General features: G+C 43.2%; 1 long non-coding RNA gene across 1 annotated transcript in view; it reads right to left on the reverse strand.

The window, feature by feature from the left end:
* Positions 1-3,233: 3,233 nt before the first annotated feature.
* Positions 3,234-22,959, reverse strand: part of LOC115835729 — a 78,124-nt gene continuing 58,398 nt past the window's right edge. The window contains exon 4 of the long non-coding RNA XR_004030758.1: positions 3,234-4,195. This is a non-coding gene — a long non-coding RNA (uncharacterized LOC115835729). The remainder of the gene's footprint in view (positions 4,196-22,959) is intronic.

Consider the following 22,959-nt stretch of genomic DNA (forward strand, 5'->3'; position numbering starts at 1 on the left):
AGTTAGGCCCTATCTTAATGTGGTGTTTATCACCCCGAAGCATATCTTCCCACTTCTGCTATATATGTCTGCTCAGGTCGCCATCACAAAATACCACAGAGTGGGTAGCTGAAACAACAGCTCTGGAGGCTAGAAGCCGAAGATCATGATACCAGCAGGGTGGTTTGGGGTAAGGCCTCTCTTCCTGGCTTTTATACAGCTGCCTTCCTGCTGTGTTCTCACATGGCCTTTCCTCTGTGTGCATTTAGGAAGAGAGAAAGAGAGCACTCTGCTAGCTCTTCCTGTTTTTATAAGGACCCCAGTCCTATGAGATTAGGGATTCACCCTATTACCTCATTTAGCCTTAATCACCTCCATATAGGCCTTATCTCCAATATAGTTACTTTAGGGGTTTGGGCCTCAATGTATGAATTTGGCAGGGAACACAAATCGTTCCATAAGAGTATGTATCCCTAAAATATAGGCAGGCAGATAGATTGGCAGGTAGGCAGGTGGATAGATAGATAGAGTTACACTGTGGTAAAAGATTATCTAACTATATTTTATTTACATCAACTAATGAAACCTAAGGAAATTGCTGTTAGTAATTTTTCATATAATAGCTATGCTTTCCTCCACCAAAAACTCATATCAATCATGTTTTCAAGAACTGTTTCCAAGCTCTAGTTTTTAAAAATCTACAGGTGAATTCAAATTACAAAGCAGTAAAGTCACCTCTGAGACTTCATTATATGATTTACACAATGTGATGGAAATTATGATTATACAATTTTATATTCTTCATCTTTATATCTATATACTTGAAATCTCTCCTGTCTGAAATAAGTATTCTGTAAACATACAAATTAAACTTTAAAATGTTTTTTAGTCCAGGCACAGTAGATTACACAGCTATAATTCCAGCACTTTGGGAGGCCAAGGAGAGCAGATCACTTGACCCCAGAAGTTTGAGACCAGCCTGGGCAACATGGTGAAACTTCATCTCTACCAAAAATTAGCCAGGTGTGGTCCACGCCTGAAGTCCCAAGCTACTCAAGAGGCTGAGGTGGAAGGATTGGTTGAGCCCAGGAGGTAGAGGCTGCAGTGAGCCAAGATTGTGCCACTGCACTCCAGCCTGGGCAACATAGTTAGATCCTGTCCAAAAAGAAATGTTTTTTAGAGGTGTAAGGATGGGATGAAGAGAAGTTGGTTAATGTGTACAGAAATAGTTATATAGAGAGAATACATTCTAGTATTCAATAGCACAGCAGAGTGACTGTAGTTATCAATAATATATTATATATTTCAAAATAGCTGGAACATTTGGAATGTTGCCAGCACAAAGAAATGATATCTATTTGAGGTGAGAGAGATCCCAATCTGATCATTACACATTAAATGCATATATCAAAATATCACAGGTACCCCATAAATATGTACAATTATATATCAATAAAATTTTTTTAAAGAATGAAGCCAATAACTTTATTTCTAATAAAAAGGAAATTTCTTTTTAAAAAACAAAATCTTTTATTTAAAATTGTGTGGACTGAGTGCACCTGCCATCCAAGCACTTTGAAAGGCCAAGGCAGGAGGATTGCTTGAGCACAGGAGCTGGAGACCAGCCTGGGTAACAGAGTGAGACCCCATCTCTACAAAATAAAATAATAAAAAAAGTAGCCAGGCATGATGACACGCACCTGTAGTCCCAGCTACTTGGGAGGCTGAGTTGGAAGGATTGCTTGAGCCCAGGAGGTAGAGGCTGCAATGAGCTGTGACTGTGCTGCTGCATCCCAGCCTGGGCAACAGAACGAGACCCTGTCAAAAAAAAAAAAGAAAGAGAGAGAGAGAAAGAGAGAAACAAACAAACAAACAAACTCAGGAGGCTGAGGCAGGAGAATGGCGTGAACCTGGGAGGCGGAGCTTGCAGTGAGCCGAGACTGCGCCACTGGACTCCAGCCTGGTGACAGAGTGAGACTCTGTCTCAAAAAAAAAAAAAGAAAGAAAGAAGGAAGGAAAAAAGAGAAAGAAAGAAAAAGAAAGAAAGAAAGAGAAAGAAAGAAAGAAAGAAGAAAGATAAGAGAGAAGAAAGAAAGAAAGAAAGAAAGAAAGAAAGAAAGAAAGAAAGAAGAAAGAAAGAAAGAAAGGAAAGAAAGAAAATTATGTAGAGAAGAAAAATGTTATTTTCAAAGCCTTTTAACTATTCAAGTTTAGTGTAATGAAAAACATTATAATCCATATCTGGCACTGGAGTCATCATATTTCTAGTAAATTGGTTAAATTTTCTTTCATTACATCTCTCAGAATTTTGTCCTTTTGAGGAAGGCAAACAACTCAGCCTCGGCAATACTGTGTCTTATTTAACAATCTATTTCAGTCTTATTCTTGGCAGTTACCAATGACCTGGCGTTGTTGACACATTTTCAGTGTGTGTGGCTATGTGTGAAATGCTGCCATGTTGCTATTTTCCTACACAGCTCTCCCCTTTGATCACCAACCTTGTCTTGTCTCCCACTCTCCCTTGCAGCTCTAATTGTTTTTTATTCCTTTGAAACCATCTGGAAAAAAAGAAGGTCCTTAAAGAATAGTCTCCTTTCCAGTCATTGCTGCCAACTTAGAAATATTCCAATTTCTTTCTTGCTGAGTATTTTTAGTTTGCTAAGAAGATTTTTTCTTCCCACCTAGCCAAGATTAGTTAAAACCTAGGTCTACCCGATTGTTCTCCAGCGGTAACATCCCAGGGCCCTCAGGTGTCACAGTGGGAGGATTACAGGATTAAAAATAAAAACATTTTATTTTATTTCAAGTCATAATCCTACCACTTTCCCAGCTAGAGACCTTGGGCAATCACTGAGCCACTCTGGGATTCAGTGTCCTCATCTGTAAAATGGGGGTGACCATACCACCTAGTTTTCAGGGTTGTTTTAAGGATTAAATAAATGAGTGTACATGAATATCCCTTGAGAAGTATAATGCAGTGATGTTAATGTTTGCTCAGTTCAATAAACATTTCTTTAATAACTAATAGGGGTGGCAAACTCAAAGGACTACAGGTAACAGGTAACGTAACAGGATGCAGCAGGCAGGGCTCCATGCCTCAAGGACTGGGGAAGGTGTGTGTCTGCAGACCTTGAGCTCACAAGCCTGTCTGAGGACAACCTTGGCTCAGCTCCAGCCCACAGTCTCCATCTCAGAAAAAGATGTAATGTTGCCAGATGTTTTGATTTTTCAAGAAAAGCTAGAAAGTATGATAATTTCAATGTGAAATCTTTTTATTTTTAAATGTTGACAACTAATTTTTAAAAATCCCGTTGGGGGTGAAAAAACAATACTCATCTACTAGCTGAATTTGCCCTACAGACCTCCAGTTTTGCCTACTATGTGCCATATACTATGGGAGGACCTAGGAAGGCAAAAAAAAAAAATATATAGTCCATGGCGGACACGGAGATGCAGCTGCCTTGATCCCCTTTTGAGAAAGGATGTGCTGCCCAGCTGCAGGGAGTGTCAGCAGATGGCCCTCAGCTGTCAGCCTCTTCAGTTATTGCTTCAGCTGCAGAGCTGCATCACTCATGGTCATGCCCCTTCCTTGTTGGCCCATACCCAATAATGGGTGGTGGCTGGGGTGTAAAGACCTAGCTACCTCACACCAATTCAGAACAATGAAAGGCTATTCTAGCTCCAGAGCTCTTCATGGTGTCAGGTGAGGCAGCTGTCAGGTTTGCATCAGAGCTTCACTTCACCCTAGGTCCATTCCTGCTTCCTTCTCTTCCTTTCCACAGGTGATGATCCAAAGGCCCACATAAATATTTAGTACACTAAACTCCATCTCAGAATCAGCTTCCTGGGGAATCCAGCATGCAGCATGATCCTTGAACTCATGGAAAAATTTGTATGATGAGCCAGGTGGACAGATGAATTCAATACTGTGTGAGACGTGCTAGGATAGACACATAAAGAAAAAGCTATAGGAAGGGAGGAGAAGTACACCAATTCAATCAATGAGGCTCAAGTTCTTCCTGGAGTGGATAATCTTGAGATAATTTTGGAAGGTTTTTAAGCATATAAAGAAGGAAGAACAGGCCAGGCTCAGTGGCTCATGCCTGGGATTTGGCTCAGTGGTGCCAAATCCCAGCACTTTGGCAGTCCAAGGTGAGAGGATCACTTCAGGCCAGGAGTTCAAGACCAGCCTAGGCAACACAGGGAGACCTTGTCTCTACAAAAAAAAAGAAGAAAGAAGAAAGGATAAGTAGAAAGGAGAGGAAGAAGAAGAAGGAGGAGGGGGAGGAAGAGAGAAGGAGGAGGAGGAGGAAAGAAGAAGGAGGAAGAGGGGAGAAGGAGGAGGAGGGGGAGAAAGAACAGGTATTTCAGGCAAAGCAAACACTGAAAGCAAGCAGTAAATGGACATCCAAGAAACAGAGACCCAATGTACATGGAGGATCAGCAGCAGTTTGGTACTAACAGAGCTTAAAATGTTAAGTTGGGAATGGGCCTGAGATGAAGTTGAAAAGTTTTAACGTAAGAACTTGGCCTTGGCAGGGCGCAGTGGCTCACGCCTGTAATCCCAGCACTTTGGGAGGCTGAGGCGGGCGGATCACGAGGTCAGAAGATCGAGACCATCGTGGCTAACACAGTGAAACCCCGTCTCTACTAAAAATACAAAAAATTAGCCGGGTGTGGTGGCAGGTGCCTGCAGTCCCAGCTACTCAGGAGGCTGAGGCAGGAGAATGGCATGAACCTGGGAGGCGGACCTTGATAAAGTGAACTGAAAATTTTTCCTCCTAGTTTACTAAACACTTATTCTTTCTTTCTTCCAATAAGCTTTATATGTTGGTCCTTCCTGGAGCCTATTTTCATTCAATAGGCATTCCTTGAAAAATTTCATCTTCTATCATAATTGAAAATCTAGACATGAGCATCCGACTCGTCTCCACGAAAATGGCCCATAGGAATCACAAATTCAGCATGTCCAAAATCAAGTTAATCACCTGACTCTGCTACACCTCATCTTTCCAGATTTCCTACCTTATTGAATACTAGCACTGTCCACCCAATTGCTCAAGCTAGGGTCCTAAGCATCAGTCTTGCTTCCTTTCACTCCTTTATCCTCCAAATTCAGTCTCTTTTAATGTGCCCTATAAATAATCTCACTTTAATATAGTTCTGATCACTCCATATCCAGTGCCACTTCCTTAGTTCAGTCGGCTAATTTGCCTCTAGTCTTATCCCCTTTCAAGTCTATTCATCAAATAACTGCAAGAATAATCCCTCCAAAGCACAAATATGATCATGCCAAACTTCAACCTAAAGTCCTCCAGGGGTCTCCATAATCTTTGAGACAAAGTCCTCGACAAAATTCATCAGCTGATACTGATTTCACACTTTCTGCTTCACACACAATATATTACTTTAAATTCCTCCAGCTCTTTATGCCCTCTCTCACTCCAGAACTTGTACCAGCTTGCACACATAGTCTGAAACTTCTTTCCCTGGCTGTCTCTCCTCCTTCTTTTCACCTGGTTAACCCCTGTTAGTCGTTCAGGGCTAAATGTAGGTGTTGCTTTCTCCACCACCCTTAGCCCTATTATAAGCTAAGTGCCTTGTTTATAATTCTGTCATTGCACCTATCAATCTGTACTTCTGTCTCTCTACCACGAGATACAACTGAATGCAGAGAACATATCTATTCATTCCCAAATGTCCAGTGCTTAGCACAACATCACTTCCAAATAAATGAATGAATGAAATATATTTTATTTCTAAATGCACCCTCTGATAGCAATGTGACCAATTGTTTCAAGAGGGAACTCACTAGAGGCCAAGAGATGTGTTATAAGAGGCAGTGATGACCTAAACCAGAAAAGCGGGAGTGGAAAAAAAGTAGCTATATGGAGAAATAGTTTAGAGGTAAAATCAGCAGGATTGATGATTGGATATTGGGGCTAAGGGAAAGATTATGGTATGAAATAATTTTTGGATTTCTGACTTGGGCACCAGGATAGTGATATCTTAACTAGGATACAGAATACGGGAGGAGAAGCAGGTTGGATAAAGGGCATAGAGATGATGATGAGTTTGCTCAGGGCACGTTGAGGATTAAGTGCATATGGAAAGACCAGGTGGACTTATTTGGACTTTGGCATATGGACTGAGGGGAGTAGTAAAAACCATAAATGAAATGGCATGATTAGCCTGTAGTTCCAGCTAGTCGGGAGGCTGAGGCAGGAGAATGGCGTGAACCCGGGAGGCGGAGCTTGCAGTGAGCCGAGATTGCGCCACTGCACTCCAGCCTGGGCAACAAAGCGAGACTCCGTCTCAAAAAAAAAAAAAAGGAAATGGCACGGGGGAGCGAGCGCGGTGTCTCACACCTGTAATCCCAGCACTTTGGGAGGCTGAAGTGGTGGATCACCTGAGGTCGGGAGTTCCAGACCAGCCTGACCAACATGGAGAAACCCTGTCTCTACTAAAAATACAAAATTAGCTGGGTGTGGTGACGCATGCCTGTAATCCCAGCTACTCCGCAGGCTGAGGCAGGAGAATAGCTTGAACCCAGGAGGAGGAGGATGGGGTGAGCCAAGATCGCGCCATTGCACTCCAGCCTAGGCGACAAGAGGAAAATTCCAGTTAAAAAAAAAAAAAAAGAAAGAAATGGCATGGGGGAATAGTTGGTGTAAGAAAGAGGTCAAGCACAGTGCCCTGGGAACATCAACTTTGTTACAAGTTGTCCTAGATTTCTTCCTTTTGCCCCTCCAGATCCACTGTCCATCCCATCCCAGGAGATTGACCTATATGGACTATGCCAATGGGCTTCCTTGCCCTCTGGTTTTGCTTTGGTTTAGCTCATGAGAAAGGCTACCAGTAGGTAGAAGGAGAGAGGAGAATGACATCCAGTTATTTATTCTCCAGCTCACTCCCTGCTTCATCCCTCTACCAACTACCTCTTCAAGTTCCAGCAATGGCCCTCCCTACCTATCAGGGCCAGGTGTGGTAAGGAAGCCTCACTGATACTAGCCAGGGGTACTGTCCTAGTCCTTCTTGCTTTTCCTAAGCCATACACGCTTTTTAAATAACTCTTTTATTAAAATCTCCCCAATTACAGCCAGGCACAGTGGCTCACACCTGTAATCCCAGCTCTTTGGGAGGCTGAGGTGGGCGGATAACCTGAGGTAGGGAGTTCGAGACCAGCCCGACCAACATGGAGAAACCCCATCTCTACTAAAAATACAAGATTAGCCGGGTGTGGTGGCGCATGCCTGTAATCCCAGCTACTCCAGAGGCTGAGGCAGAAGAATCACTTGAACCCAGAAGGCAGAGGTTGCGGTGAGCCAAGATCGCACCATTGCACTCCAGCCTGGGCAACAAGAGTGAAACTCCATCTCAAAAAATAATAAATAAATAAATATATCCCCAATTATTCAGCTTGAAAATGCCATCAGTTTCCTAAAGAGACCCTGAGTGATACACAAAGGATGCTAGGAAAGAGAGGCAAACTAATCTGATAAACTAACTCTATCAAGGTGCTTTAGTAGATTACTCTTCCCAAGTAAACAGAGTTATCTGAAAACTAAAGAATAACCCTAAAAGTGGAAATTTCAGGCACCAGGATGAAGGAGGAAGTGGTTGTTAGCTAGAATGAATGTAATGACAAATAACTTGGAAATTCTTAAGGATTAAATTCCAATGAGGCACATTCCAAAGGGCTAAATAACTCTACATATAAGTCACTTCTATATGCCTATGGTGACATGGTCTCATATTATAATAACCTTTGAAAGAGTTAAATGGCAGGGGTTCAAAATAACTGAGTATAAAATACTGGTGTGTGGGGGATGGATCTAAAAGGATAGCAGTCTTGCTAACTTAATGGGATCCAACTAGCGGGGTCCAATAGCTGAGCATCAAAATAGCACAAAAGGCTTGTAATCCCAGCACTTTGGGAGGCCGAGGCGGGTGGATCACGAGGTCAGGAGATCGAGACCACGGTGAAACCCCGTCTCTACTAAAAAAAAAAAAAATACAAAAAAATTAGCCGGGCGTGGTGGCGGGTGCCTGTAGTCCCAGCTACTCGGAGAGGCTGAGGCAGGAGAATGGCATGAACCCGGGAGGCAGAGCTTGCAGTGAGCCGAGATTGCACCACTGCACTCCAGCCTGGGCGACAGAGCGAGACTCTGTCTCAAAAAAAAAAAAAAAAAAAAAAAAAAAAAAAAAAAAAAAAAAAAAAAAAAGCACAAAAGATATGCAAAAATATTAAGAGAAATTCAGCTGTCTGCTCCACTGGAACCACAAATAAGTAATATTAACATATTTGGTTGTATTAAAGATAGGATTTTGACATACATATATATGGCCTCAACATTATTTTGAATACATTCAAGCTAGATAGTAGCCTTTATTGGAGTTCTTCAGATTATAAAATAGGTCACACTGACTCTGGGCCAGTTCTGTGATATCCCCTTCCCTGTCTGTATCCTCCTGGTCATCTTCACTGCTCCACAATGTATGACTCACTTCCTACATGAGCCCTCTAAACAGATTCCACTTCATTCTAGGCGGCTGTTGTCGTAGCTACAACCCCTCAGGACCCTTATACTGCCAGCTTGTTTACAGAAATAGGTTAGATTGCAAATTTAATTTGTTTTTTTATGATTTAGCCAATCAACCCTGCAAGAATGCAGGAAAAAAAATAGTGGGGGCAACTCAAGAACAATTAAAATGTCAGCCGGGCACATTACAGGCTTGTGCCTGTAATCTCAGTGATTCGGGAGGATCGATTGTGGTCAGGAGTTTAAGGCTGCAGTGAGCTAAAGTGCAGGTACCAGTGCACTTTAGCCTGGGTGACAAAGTGAGACCCTGTCTCTAAAAACAATTTCTTTTAAGGAACAATTAAAATGTCAACGTGTTTAGAAAGAAACCCATTCGTAATGCAAATATGAAATACTTTTGATGTTGATATTCAGGTCATTAGAATTTAGTATCAGTCAGTGTTAGAATTTTGCTTTGACTTACCAATGAGGCAAAAAAAAAAAAGGCAGCAGACCCAGAGCTTGTTTCCCCTACTTATCTTAAGTCAACAATTTAAAATCAAAGAAAAATCCCGAACTTCAAAATAACTCTAAAGTTCACCTCTTCTAACTTGCTTCTCAATTTGCTAATATCTTGTATGATGTCCCTGACAAAGTCACTTGTTCATGCATTCAACAGACACAAATTGAGCACCTGTTCTTGCCAAGCACCACTTATTTAACTCCAAAGATGAAAGCACTTTGGTCGCCACTTCCAAGAAACTCACACTAAGCCTGTCCTTGAATGGCGACTTCATGACATAAATCGTTATGATCAAGTTCTCTTGAATCGAAATTGCCTCTGCACTACTTCCAGAAGAGAAAATTTTGTTCTGTCTTCAAATATTTTTAGGGAGTATTAAGTTTTTGTGCTATCTACCCTGACCTCAAGATATTTTGGCAAAACATACCAAGTTCACTCAATTACTCCTCATATGATTTAGCATCTAAAACACTCAGAACCCTGGTCACACTCCTCTAAACACATTCAAGTTTGTCAAAGCCCCTCTTGAAGTGAGGAGATCAAAATAGAAAATCTATCACAGATGTTTTCTAGAATGACCTGGATACTGACTTTTTTTTTTTTTCTTAGACGGAGTTTCACACTTGTTGCCCAGGCTGGAGTGCAATGGCGCGATCTCAGCTCACTGCAACCACCACCTCCCGGGTTCAAGTGATTCTCCTTCCTCAGCCTCCCGAGTAGCTGGGATTACAGGCACGCACCACCACGCCTGGCTAATCTTGTATTTTTAGTAGAGACAGGGTTTCTCCATGTTGGTCAGGCTGGTCTCTAACTCCTAACCTCAGGTGATCCAGCCACCTTGGCCTCCCAAAGTGCTGCGATTACAGGCATGAGCCACTGCGCCCGGCTGGATACTGACTTTTTCTAATGCAACTACAATTCCTTGGCCTTTTGAAAACACTTGCCTTTGGAGTCAGACCCAAGTTCATATGGATAGATGATTTTGTAATCTTTGACTAGTTGCTTCACGTCTCTGAACCCTAACTTCATCTGTGAAACAGAGATAATCATTATTTCCTTATAGATTTTTTTGGTGAGGGTGAAAATATATGACATGTAAAGCTCCTTAGCGCAGTACCTGGTATATAGTAGATGCTCAAAAAATTGCTATTGGGCTGGGCACAGTGGCTCACACACAGGGAGGCTGAGGTGGGCCAATATTGTGAAACCCCATCTGTACTAAAACTACAAAACTTAGCCACATGTAGGGGCGCACGCCTGTAGTCGCAGTTACTAGAGAGGCTGAAGCACAAGAATCTCTTGATCCTGGGAGGCAAAGGTTGCAGTGAGCAGAGATCGTGCCACTGCTCTCCAGCCTGGGGGACAGAGAAAGATTTCGTCTCAAAAAAAAAAAAAAATTGCTAATTGATGCACTTAATATAATTTTTACTTTCACAGACACGGCAATTGCTTTTTTTTTTTGTTTTTTTTGAAACAGAGTCTCTCTTTGTCGCCCAGGCTGGAGTACAATGGTGCGATCTCGGCTCACTGGAACCTCTGCCTCCTGAGTTCAAGCGATTCTCCTGCCTCAGCCTTCCGAGTAGCTGAGACTACAGGTGCCCACCACCATTCCCGAGTAATTTTTTTGTATTTTTTAGTAGAGACAGTGTTTCACTATGTTGGCCAGGCTGGTCTCGAACTGCTGATCTCAGGTGATACACCCACCTCGGCATCCTAAAGTGCTGGGATTACCGGCGTGAGCCACCGCACCCAGCCTTATTTTTAATTTTCCACAGAAACTGACACCAAACTCCGTCCCATCCTTCCTTTATTCAACTGATTTTCTCCCTGACATTTCAGACTTCACGTTTACTATTGTAACAGTTCATGTGTGTTCATCTTATCTTCCCAGTGTATTGAGATTTTCTTTAGATTTATATACTGTTGTGTCACCTGCAGATCAGATACACCTGACCTTTAAGTCTTCATCCTGGTTGCTGGTCATGCTACAGATAGATGGACCAAGGACAGACAGCCCCATGACACACCAGGAGACCTTCATCAGGTTTATGCCTGTTCCCAGTTTTCAGCAGTTGTTTAATGAGTTGTGAATAGACGTGCTGCATTGACACCTTACACAAATGCTATTATCTTTCCACAAGCACATCCTAAGAGAAAAACCGGAGGATCAATTTGTCTCTGGCATTCCCCAAATCTATTTGCCTAGTAACTCTGTTACATAAGAAAATAACTGCTATGATTTAATGAATTTATACTGGCTCTCGATACTCATTTTCTTTTCTAATTATTTATAAGTCATCTCTCTAATAATTCACAGTATGTCTTTTCCTCCTCCTTCTTCTTTGTATTAGGCAAAATAATAATGGATACCCAAATATGTCCACATCCTAATGCCAAAGCCTGTGAAATTGTTCTTTCTGTGGCAAATGGACCTTATGGATGTGATTTTAAGATTAAGGACTTTGACATAAGGAGAGCAGCCTGAATTATCCAGTTACCCAATCTAATTAATGAGTCTTTTTTTTTTTTTTTTTTTGAGACGGGAGTCTTGTTCTGTTGCTCAGGCTGGAGTGCAGTGGCGCCATCTCAGTTTACTGCAACCTCCGCCTCCTGGGCTTAAGCGATTCTCATGCCTCAACCTCCCGAGTAGCTGGGATTATAGGAGCCTGCCTGGTTAATTTTTGTAGTTTTTAAAGTAGAGACAGGTTTTGCTATGTTCACCAGACTGGTCGTGAGCTCCTGGCCTCAAGTGATCTGCCTGCCTCGGTCCCCCAAAGTGCTGGGATTACAGGCGTGTGCCACCGTGCCCGATCTAATCACATGAGTCTTAAAAGCAGAGAACCTTTTTCAGTTGTGGTCAGAGGGTGATAAAGTTCACTGACAGAGGTGCAATGTTGCTGGCTTTAACAGAAGAGGTGGAGGGCCACAAGCCAAGGAAAGTGGGCAGTCTTTGGAAGTCACAAAAGGCAGAAAACAAATTCTCCTCTACAGCCTCCAGGAAGGAATGTAGCTGTGCCAAAAGTTGATTCAGCCCGGTGAGACCTGTGTTGGACTTCTGGTCTTCAGAACTGTAAAATAATAAATCTGTGTTGTTTGAAGCCCCAAAAGTGCTAACTTGTTATAGCAACCATAGGAAACTAATACCTTCTCATCATCTTTCTCCTGTTCTTTTGTGAATTCATACTTTGAGTTAACACAGATTTTTTTTCAATTTCACTTTTGGCCAATTGGGGCTTAATTTGGCCATGATATAGGAGACCAGGATAAGTCTGGTGAATAGCAGGAAGTCATCAGTTAATCTCTCAATAACAAATCATTCTTGTCTCTCCATTCATGTAGATTGCAATGACATGCCTGTGTAGCAAAACTTTGTTGAAATTGTAATCACTATGACTACATAACTGTATTTCTTTTTTGACACAAGATCTCACTTGGTTATTCCGACTCAAGTGGCATGAATATGGCTCACTGCAGCTTCAACCACGTGGCCTTAAGTGATCCTCCCACCTCAACCTTCCAAGTAGCAGGGACTACAGGTGCACCACCACACCTGGCTAATTTTTTTGCTTGTTTGTAAAGAGGAAGTCTCACTTTTTGCCCAGGCTAGTCTTGAACTCCTGGGCTCAAGTGATCCTCCTGCCTCAGCCTCCCAAAGTGCTGGGATTACAACTATATTTCTTTTTTTAAAAAAAATCTAAAAATTCATCTAGTCTTTACTCCCTTGCACTTCTGATGTAAATCAACAAAATTTGGTGTGGTTTTACAAAATATATTCTATCCTTACATCCTGTACAATAATGTTATTGTGGAAGCTACACTTGTGAGCCAGAGCCCAACTCTGTCACTTACCAGTTTTGTGACTTTCAATAGTTATTTCTTTTTGCACCTCAGTTTTCATACCTAGAAAAATAAGGACATTTGATGAGATAATCTCTAAAGTCTCTTTCTTCCTCTAAATTGCCATGTTTTATCAGAGTATAGACCAAAAAAAAAATTGTCCCTGTTTCTTTACCAAAAGGATAAACTGATTAAAATACATTATTTCATTCCTTTGTTCATGCCAGTCTATTTACATGAAATGCACTCTCCTTCTCCTTTATTTTCTTTTACCACTTATATTTCCAGCTAGTAAAATGCTCCTCTGTTTTCAAGTCCCAAATCAAATGCCTCTTCTCATGAAAACTTCCTTGATCACAGCATCAGGAGTTAATCTTGCTCTCCTCCGAAATATTACAGCACTCATTTCCTGTAGGCTTACCACACACTGAGTTATTCTCCTTTGCTGCCATGTCTTGCCACTCCAACCAGACTGCAGCCTTCTGGAGATGGGACCATGTTCCTTGTCTGCCAATCACAAGTGTTGAGTAAATATCCTGGCCGGGCGCAGTGGCTCACGCCTGTAATCCCAGTACTTTGGGAGGCCCAGGTGGGTGGATCACTTGAGGTCAGGAGTTCAAGACCAGCCTGGCCAACATGGTGAAACCCTGTCTCTGCTAAAAATACAAAAATTAGCCGGGCGTGGTGGCACATGCCTGTAATCCCAGCTACTCAGGAGGCTGAGGCAGGAGAATCGCTTGAACCCAGGAAGCGGATGTTGCAGTGAGCCATGATTGTGCCACCGCACTCCATCTTGGGTGACAGAGTGAGACTCAGTCTCAAAACAAACAAACAGAAAAAAATCCTGCCTTTTCTCCTGTTATAACGGAAGTGGTGTCCTACTTCTCCTATTTAAAGCCCATCCTCTTACAGTCTTCTGATTCCTCCCCTCCTGCCTCTCACAGACTCCATGACATCCGTCATCTCCTATCTCTCCTTTTCCTTTAACTTTTCCAGCTTCAGCCCATCAGCTCAACTGTCTCCCATTTGATAAAAAAAAAAAAAAATTCCTCCAAAGGCCCCATATCCGATTCCAGCCCCATCCCCATCCCACTGTCACATGTCATGGAGGAGTGGAGGTGTGCACATCCACCCCCTCTACTTCACCACCGGCTTCTTGTGCTTCTGCCCACTGCCATCTGCCCTCCACCCCATCACTCCACAGAACTTCCTCCAAGGCTATCAATGCCCCCTACTCACTATAGACAGTGGACACTATACTTATCCTCTAGGCATCACTTTCTGCTATTGACCAAGAGCTCCTTCCTGAAACCCTTTCTTCTATGGCCCTCTGTGGCAGGATGCAGCTCTTTCTGCCTGGATGCTCCTTCAGTCTCCAGCGCCTGCTTTCCTTCTGTCATTCACCTCCTGCACACTTACCCTCCTTAGAGTTCTATCCTGGGCCTTCTCCTGCACTTGGTCTACGGGTTTCCCTGTACCCCTTCTATCCTCAAAGCGCCCATCGTCATGCAAAAGAGCAAATTAGACTTAGCAAGGCCTTTGCTTTCCAGAAGTTTATATCCTAATATACAAACATAGACAATAGACAAGCAAACAAATAAATCCTAAGATAATTTCAGACAGTGATAAATGCAATGAAGGAAATAATTAACTGGAGGAGGATATTTTAGGAAGGGGGGTGAGAGAAGGCTTATCTGAGGAGGTGACACAGAAGCTGAAAAAAAAATACCTCTGGTTACTACAAAGAGCCAGTTCTGAGATGCGCCAAGGAAAAGCATTCCAGGCAAAGGGAATTTACAAGTGAGAAGGTCCTGAGATGGAAAAGATTCTGCCCTGTTTCAGAGAGACAATAGGAGGTCATGGCATTTGATGAGGTGGCAGCAGGATGCTGGAGTCCAATGCAAAGGGCCTTGAAGGCTGAGATGAGGAATTTGGATTTTCATCTAAGTGCACAGAACAGCTATGGGTGATTGCAGCAGCCCTTCCTGTGAATTTCCTACAAAAGCCAAGTGTTTTTTTAAATGCAGATCTGTTCTTATCACTGCCCTGAGGAAACCTCCCCAGTAGCTTCCTATGCCCTTAGGAAGGTCTGAATCCTTGAAATGACCTCCAAGGGCAATCATGACTGCTGTGATCACTGCCTATACCCAGGCCTGTCCTTGCCACAACCCCCTTACCCTTCACGTGCTAACCACACTCTAGTAGCTTTAGGTCTTTGGACACATTGGGCTCACCATAAACTCCAGACAGTGTTGTCCAAGAGAAATATACTGTGAGCCACATGTATAATTTTAAGCTTTCTAGTCGTCACATTATGCAAATAGAAAGAAACAGGTGAAACTAGTTTTTTGTTTGTTTATTTGTTTGTTTTTGAGACAGGGACTCATCTGTCACCTAGGCTGGAGTTCAGTGGTGCCATCTCAGTTTACTGCAACCTCTGCCTCCTGGGCTCAAGCAGTCTTCCCAGCTCAGCCTCCCAAGTAGCTGGGATTACAGGCATGTGCCACCATGCCCGGCTAATTTTTGTATTTTTTTGTAGAGCCTTATTAATGGGATTTGTAGTGTTCTCCTGGTTGAAGGGATCACCTGGTTGAAGAGCAAAGACCACAGAGATAGGACCTCTTGGCACTGCCAGGAGACATAAGGTGCATCTTTCATTGTTTTTTTATTGACAGATGCATTATTATAAAATAATGCATTTGCTTGTTACAAAATTCAAAAGGTACAGATGTGAAGAGTAAGTCTTTCTTCATCCAGTTTCTAAGCCATCCCCTTTCTGGAGACTACAAATATTACTTGTTTCTTATATTGACTTCTGTTCTCTTCCAATGGAAAAAACAAAATCATCTTACAGACTAACGTTTTTTAGTTTTCTCAATAATGCAAAGAATGAACCAACAACCCTTCCTTAGGAGGCACGCTTTGGACTATTATCTGCTCTCGGGCATGTGCTACAGAATTAATGGATTTCTGTACTTTCATTTAAATGGGGAAGCAATAGAATTTGGAATTGAAATTTTTTTTTCTTGCTATGGGAATTGAAATATTTTTATCGAAACAATTATCCTTAGGTAAGATCTTTTCCACTGAAATATTACTAATCACTAAATGGAGTAGACAGTTCTTTTTTTTTTTTTTTTTTTTGAGACGGAGATTCTTTCTTGTTGCCCAGGTTTGAGTGCAATGGCACAGTCTTGGCTCGCTGCAACTTCCAGCTCCCGGGTTCAAGTGACTCTCCTGTCTCAGCCTCCCAAGCAGCTGGGATTACAGGTACCCGCCACTATGGCTGGCTAATTTTTTTGTATTTTTAGTAGAGACGGGGTTTCACCATGTTGGCCAGGCTGGTCTTGAACTACTGACCTTGGGTGATCCGCCCACCTCAGCCTCCCAAAGTGCTGGGATTTCAGGCATGAGCCACTGCACCCGGCTGGAGTAGACAACTCCTTAGACTTATGTATCACTGGCCATGTAAGCAGCATTAAATGCCCAAGTCCATCCTTTTACATGGTGTAAGTGTTAGGTATTATTCTGTCTATATCTGAGAGGGAAATCTTCAATACAAAATGCCTTGACCAGTGAGGCACGGTGGCTCATACCTATAATCCCAGCACTTTGGGAGGCCAAGGTGGGAGGGTCATTTGAGCCCAGGAGTTTAAGACCAGCCTGGGCAACACAGGGAGACCCCATCTCTACAAAATATAAAAAATAAAAAACAAACAAAAAAAACCCCAAAATGCTTTGACCAAGGCTGAAAGGTCATGAAGGGAACACTTTAAGGCATATGATTATTGATTTTTATTTATATTCCATTCCAGTCTCCACAGCCCCAACCCCTTGCTTGTATCTCTCTGGGCCTAGCGAAGCCTCAGCAGACCCTACAAAAGAGAAGTCGAGCCAGAAACCAAAAGATTCTCAGGGCCCATATGTCCTGACCCTTCCTGTCCCCTCTTCCCCACCTTTGGCCACCTGGGTAGCTGGAGAAAAGACTCTAAAAGAACCCTCAATTGGTTCTGGCCCCTTTTATCATCACAAGAATGCAGGTCTGAAAAAAAAAATGTCTGTTAAAGGTACATTTTAAAAATTGGTAAAAATCAGGCCAGGCACGGTGGCTCGCGCCTGTAATCCCAGCACTTTGGGAAGCTGAGGCAGGTGGATCACCTGAGGTCAGGAGTTTGACACCAGCCTGGCCAACGTGGCGAAACCCGTCTCTATTAAAAACACAAAAATGCTAGGCGCGATGGCTCACGCCTGTAATCCCAGCACTTTGGGAGGCCGAGGCAGGGGGATCACAAGGTCAGGAGATCGAGACCATCCTGGCTAACACAGTGAAACCCCGTCTCTAGTAAAAATACAAAAAATTAGCCGGGCGTGGTGGCTGGCGCCTGTAGTCCCAGGTACTCGGGAGGCTGAGGCAGGAGAATGGCATGAACCTGGGAGGCAGAGCTTGCAGTGAGCCGAGATCTTGCCACTGCACTCCACCCTGGGCGACAGGGAGAGACTCCTTCTAAAAAAAAATAAAAAAATAAAAATAAAAAAATAAAAACACAAAAATTAGCCAGGTGTGGTGGTGGGTGCCTATAGTCCCAGCTATTCAGGAGGTTGAGGCAGGAGAATAGCTTGAACCCAGGTGCCAGAGGTTGCAGTGAGCCAAGATTGTGCCACTTCACTCTGGGCTGGGCAAAAGAGTGAAACTCCGTTTCAAAAAACTAAATAAATTGGCCAAAATCTTTCAGATTTTGCTGTTTGAATGGCGTGTGTGTGTGTGTGTGTGTGTTTGTGTGTGCGTGTGTGTGACAAGGTCTTGCTCTGTTTCCCAGGCTGGAGTGCGGTAGCCCAATCTTGGCTCATTGCAACCTCTGCCCGCTGGATTCAAGAGATTCTGTTGCCAAGGCAGCCAAGGACGGGGGGGAAATCGAGCGCAGCGCTGGTGGGTTGGCACTGCTGGGGGACCCAGTACACCCTCCGCAGCCGCTGGCCCGGGTGCCAAGCCCCTCATTGCCTGGGGCCGGCAGGGCCGGCCGGCTGCTCTGAGTGGGAGGGCCCGCCAAGCCCACGCCCAGCCGGAACTCCAGCCGGCCCGCAAGCGCCGCGCGCAGCCCCGGTTCCTGCTCGCGCCTCTCCCTCCACACCTCCCTGCAAGCGGAGGGAGCCGGCTCCCGCCTTAGCCAGCCCAGAAAGGGGCTCCCACAGTGCAGCGGTGGGCTGAAGGGCTCCTCAAGTCCGCCAAAGTGGGAGCCCAGGCAGAGGAAGCACCGAGAGCAAGCGAAGGCTGTGAGGACTGCCAGAACTGTCATCTCTCACTGGTAAGGGGGCCTTTGGCAGTCACTCTGAGAGAGAGGGGAGCCATTAGCAGGTGGGAAGAAGAGGGGTGACAGGATCCGGCTCAGGCTTGAGCAGCCTCCCTCTGGTTGTAGGTTGAGAATGGACAGAGGGGTTGGCAGGAGCTGGGAGCTGTGGCTGTCATCCAGGCAGCTGAGAAATGGTGACTAAACCAGGCACTAAGAATAGAGAGAGTAAAAGCAACCGGACTCTGGATATATTTTGAAGGTAGGGCCTCTGGTGTTGTTAACAAGTTGCCAACATAAATTGCATAAAACTCAAACATGGGCCGGTGCAGTGGCTCATGCCTGTACTCCCAGCACTTTGGGAGGCCAAAGCGGGTGGATCACCTGAGGTCAGGGATTCACGACCAGCCTGGCCAACATGGTGAAACCCCGTCCCTACTAAAACTACAAAAAATTAGGCATGATGGTGGGCGCCTGTAATCTCAGCTACTTGGAGGCCGGGGCAGGAAAATCGCTTGAACCTGGTAGGCGGAGGCTGCAGTGAGCCGAGATCACGCCACTGCACTCCAGCCTGGGCAGCAAGAGCGAAACTCTGTCAAAAAAAAAAAAGAAAAAAGAAAAAAAAAAACAGAACAAAAACCCTCAAATATACTTTCCTCTTTCCTAAAACTTCTTTGGAAACTTAGCCTATGATGGAGTGCCGATGGAATAATGTGTGACCGTCTTTAAGGGAAAGACATTCTCATGGACCTCTGATGTCATCCCTAAGTGATTTTTATTAAAATATTATTTTTAATATATGTAAACTTTAAACTAGATACAAAGAATGTTTTCATATAGACATCATGCCACAATAAAACCAAAACAAACTTATAGGTGAACAAATGTAGGAAAGTCATACAATTCAGATGAATACTTTTAATTTAATGGAACAAATACAGAATGGTCACTCCCCTCAACAGCATGAAAGTGGTGCTCCCTGCCCAGGCTCTCCTGAGTTCAGCCTGCTGGCCTCATGCTTTGCAGTGACTCAATGCTTCCACTGCTTGTCTCTATTTACATTATGCAGAACCTTCCTTTGTACATCCTGTGATGAGGTCATTGGGCCTTCACTTGGTAAGAACACAACATTCACATGTCTGTGCGTTTTGTTTTTTTTTAAATCATTTACAATGATTTTTCTATGACAAAGAAACTGTCACTCCCTGTCACCAAGAAAATCTTAAACACAGATAAAAACGCAGGCCCCGAAAGTATGCAGAAGCTCTCCGTTAAGTTGATCATCCAAATGAACTAAAATATGTTGATCTTCACTGATTATTAGCATCAAAATGAAAATACAAAATTGAATTCTCACAGAGAACTCAAGGCCCCTTGAGAATATGACTGAAGACTTTCAAGGATCTTCAGACCTTAATTTGAGAAATATAAATGAAGTGAAAAAGGTCCTTGATTAGAAGTCAAAAAAATCTGGCTAAAAATCGCAGCCTTGACATTTATAGTGAGTGGGCCTAGGATGTTTACCTCACAGATCTGTTAGAAAGATTAACTGTGATCTGATAAAAATTATTTCTGAAATCATCTTATAACATGTTAGAAGAATGCCTTGGCCAAGTATCCTGGAAAACAGTATGAGAGTAAGTGATACGTGCATGACAGTGGGCACTGCTGTCCCAGGGAAGCAGAGGAAAGAAAAGGGGAAAGGCCTGTTGTTCGGTCTTCACTATGGATAAGAATATTCCAACCTTCCCTTGCCCCCATCAGGGGGTTCAGATTTTGAATACAATTAGAAAAATACTAGTTCACAATTTTGCATTTAAATTACATACAGAATTATTCTGTTTTTAAAATAAAGCCAACCCTCACCCCAAATTTTTATTATAAATAGAAAACATCAAAATCTTTTATTCCTAGAGGCCATTTTTGGATTTTATTGGAGTATAGTCTCACACCCTGATTATAGTCATGTGTACATGAAGTATATTTGCTGAAACTCGTTGCCTGATTTGAAATTCAAAACTTTAGAAATGCAAACATGCAAACATGATTGCAAATATGCAAAGTACAAGGTCTTATACGAATGGCCCTAATCAAGGCAAAGTCCTTTAAAATAAATACATAAAACAGAGTTTAGAATAGGCTAAGAAGCAGTAGTAACACATGCAAAGTAGCTAATTGCTCTTGGTTCACCATGAATATTAATCTTATTTAACCTGTGAAAGATAACTACAGGGAAAATACCAAAAGGCCTGCTCCATGTCCCATCATTTTTTCCACCCAGCCATTTTGCAGTTTTCACTTCTCAATTTCAGGCTCTGTGCCTATTCTTAGACATTCAATAATACCAAGTATAAGCCACTGCATGTTAGGCATGAATTAATTAACAATAATATCCAGGTTGCTGGCAACATACTGCCAGCAGGTAGGGTTAGGCAAGATGCGTGGTGGAGAGAAGGTGTGTTCTGTGGTGTTATGTCAGATACCACTGAGTTGAGTAAATGGACAATGGTGCATTTCATCCTGCCTATGAGTCTTTGGACATTTTACCCACCATCACAGCCCTTGCAGAGATAGCCACCCATGCAGAAAGAGATAGGACCCCTTGAGAGTGTGCTGACTGACTCATCCAGGTCAGGAGGCCACAGTGAGCACAGCCCGTCTAGTGAGCTAGCAGAGGCAAGTCTCCAAAATGACAGTCCTCCAGTAAAGAGTGGACATCTCAGCTCAGACCAACTCAAGCAAGAAAAAAACAACAGTGAGCATGCCAAAGAGAATCCAATCCACATAAGCCTAGAAAACCCCCTTAGCTGCTTCAATCTGCAGTGGTCATTGCTTCCTTAGGGAGGAGAAACTAGAGGTGAATGTAAGAACTCATTGAAGTCCCATGCACTATGGTACATATAAATATGAATGTAACTGCTATGTATTAAGTTTGCTTCAGAGTGTGGGTCCAGTCATTCTCAATATATTCTGTCATCTTTGGAGTTTCGAGTTAAAAACAAATAAAAGAATCTTATGGTTTTTGCCATGTAGATGCATCTGATTAGGTTTTTTATTTCTGACTTTTACCAAGACTCTGATTATTACCAAGACGGCCAAAATCCCTAAGAAACATTTCTCAAGTCCATATGCAAGTATGTTATGTATGTTTAGTAAATGGCTGCTGCTTTCTTTGATCAGAACCCATCCTTCCTTCCAAGAAAGAAGCCCCCTGTTTGGAATTGCTCCTTTCCGCCCTCTAAACATGTGGTTCAGGGGATAGGGGAAGTGTGGCCATGTTCTTACATGACCCTGCCTCCACCAACTAGAGTTGCCTGGACCCAGCTGGGGCCCTTGCCTGAAGCCAGCACAGTCAGAGCCTTCCCCAAGACTTTCTATCTAGAATTAAGAAACAAAATCAGGCTCTCTTTGGTGTTTTAACCCACAGTATGTAAGACTCAGATCTACAATGAGAGAGAAAGCCCTGGATACCAGGAAGGATAGAGCTGCAGACAGAGAGAGAAGGAATCCAGGGAGCACTTGGGAGTCTTGGTTCCAGTTTTATTTCATTTTATTGTTAAATTTCTGGCTGGTTCCTTGTCTTTCTCATAGATTGACCTCTTAACCCCGCCTTCAGTTACTTAAAATATCCTAATATTCTCCCAATAAATTCCTCCTTTATTCTTAAACAAATTCAATTCGGGTTTCAGTTGCCAGCAACCCAGGGGATCCTGAATAATAAAACAATATGTGGTTATTGTCTCACTCCTCAAAGGATAAACAGGAAAATGTACAACAGCTATAGGACTAGGTGGTGATTCCAGCTACAACTCTATTTTAGCTAACATGGATAGGTGGCTTACCACAAGTTTAGCCTCAAGGGTTAGGCTGATATCAAAGCAAAAAAAAAAAAAAAAAAAAAAAAAACTCGATTTCCACATTGTTGGATTTCCACACTAATGAAAGGGCAATCGCTGTAGGAGATAGTGGGAAACAGTAAGGATTTTCAAAGAGGGCTTCTTTCTTTCATTTTTTTTTATTATTATATTTTTAAAAATCCTCTGCTTCTGAACCCTTTGCTCCACAGGCAGTGCAGCTGGGGAAGCCATGGGCGATCTCCCCCTCACTCTACCAGCAAGGCCCGAAACGACTTGCCTCCTGGTCATTGCCCCTAACTAAACAGGGCCCAAGGCTGGGAGAAATCAAAGAAGTTATTTTTACAAAGGAGGGTTTTTTTGCATGCTGTGCGGGTCCATTAGGAACTGTCTGGCTGGAAGCTGAACCGTCTGAAGCGACTGCAGCAGGAAGAAATGGCAATCGAGATCCCTCTGCCTAACTCTTCCCTCTGCTTTCCCTTCACTCCTGCCACCGTCGCCAAACCCACATCCAAATGGCAGCAGAGACATCAGCACCTGTCTGGTTCAGAAGAGCCTTTGAATCTCCCCTAGGGGTGCACAGTTGGGAAGCAAAAAGTGTTTGCTTGTTTGTTTGGTTTTGCTTTCTTGAAGGAAACCTTAAGATAACACAGCACTGCCCTCAACATCTCCCACCATGTCGGTGATTGGGAGATGAAAGGGACAGAGCACCACCCAGGGTGGAGAAGACAAATTAAGACTTGATCAACTGAGCAATCCCCTGCTGAGGCTCCCCAACTTGGCCAGACCTCGTAACAACACAGAGACAATCCCACAACGGACAGGCCGGCTTTGCTGCTGCCTGTGCAGTCAATTATTATTTTAAAGAAAATCTGAAATCTTCACCTCCCACACACATCTCCCAAACAATAGTCCTCCCCTCTGCTTCATCATGGAGGAAGTCTAAAAGGGTTGCAATT

This window comes from Nomascus leucogenys, chromosome 1a (genome assembly GCF_006542625.1).
Source record: "Nomascus leucogenys isolate Asia chromosome 1a, Asia_NLE_v1, whole genome shotgun sequence".
Lineage (NCBI taxonomy): Eukaryota > Metazoa > Chordata > Mammalia > Primates > Hylobatidae > Nomascus > Nomascus leucogenys.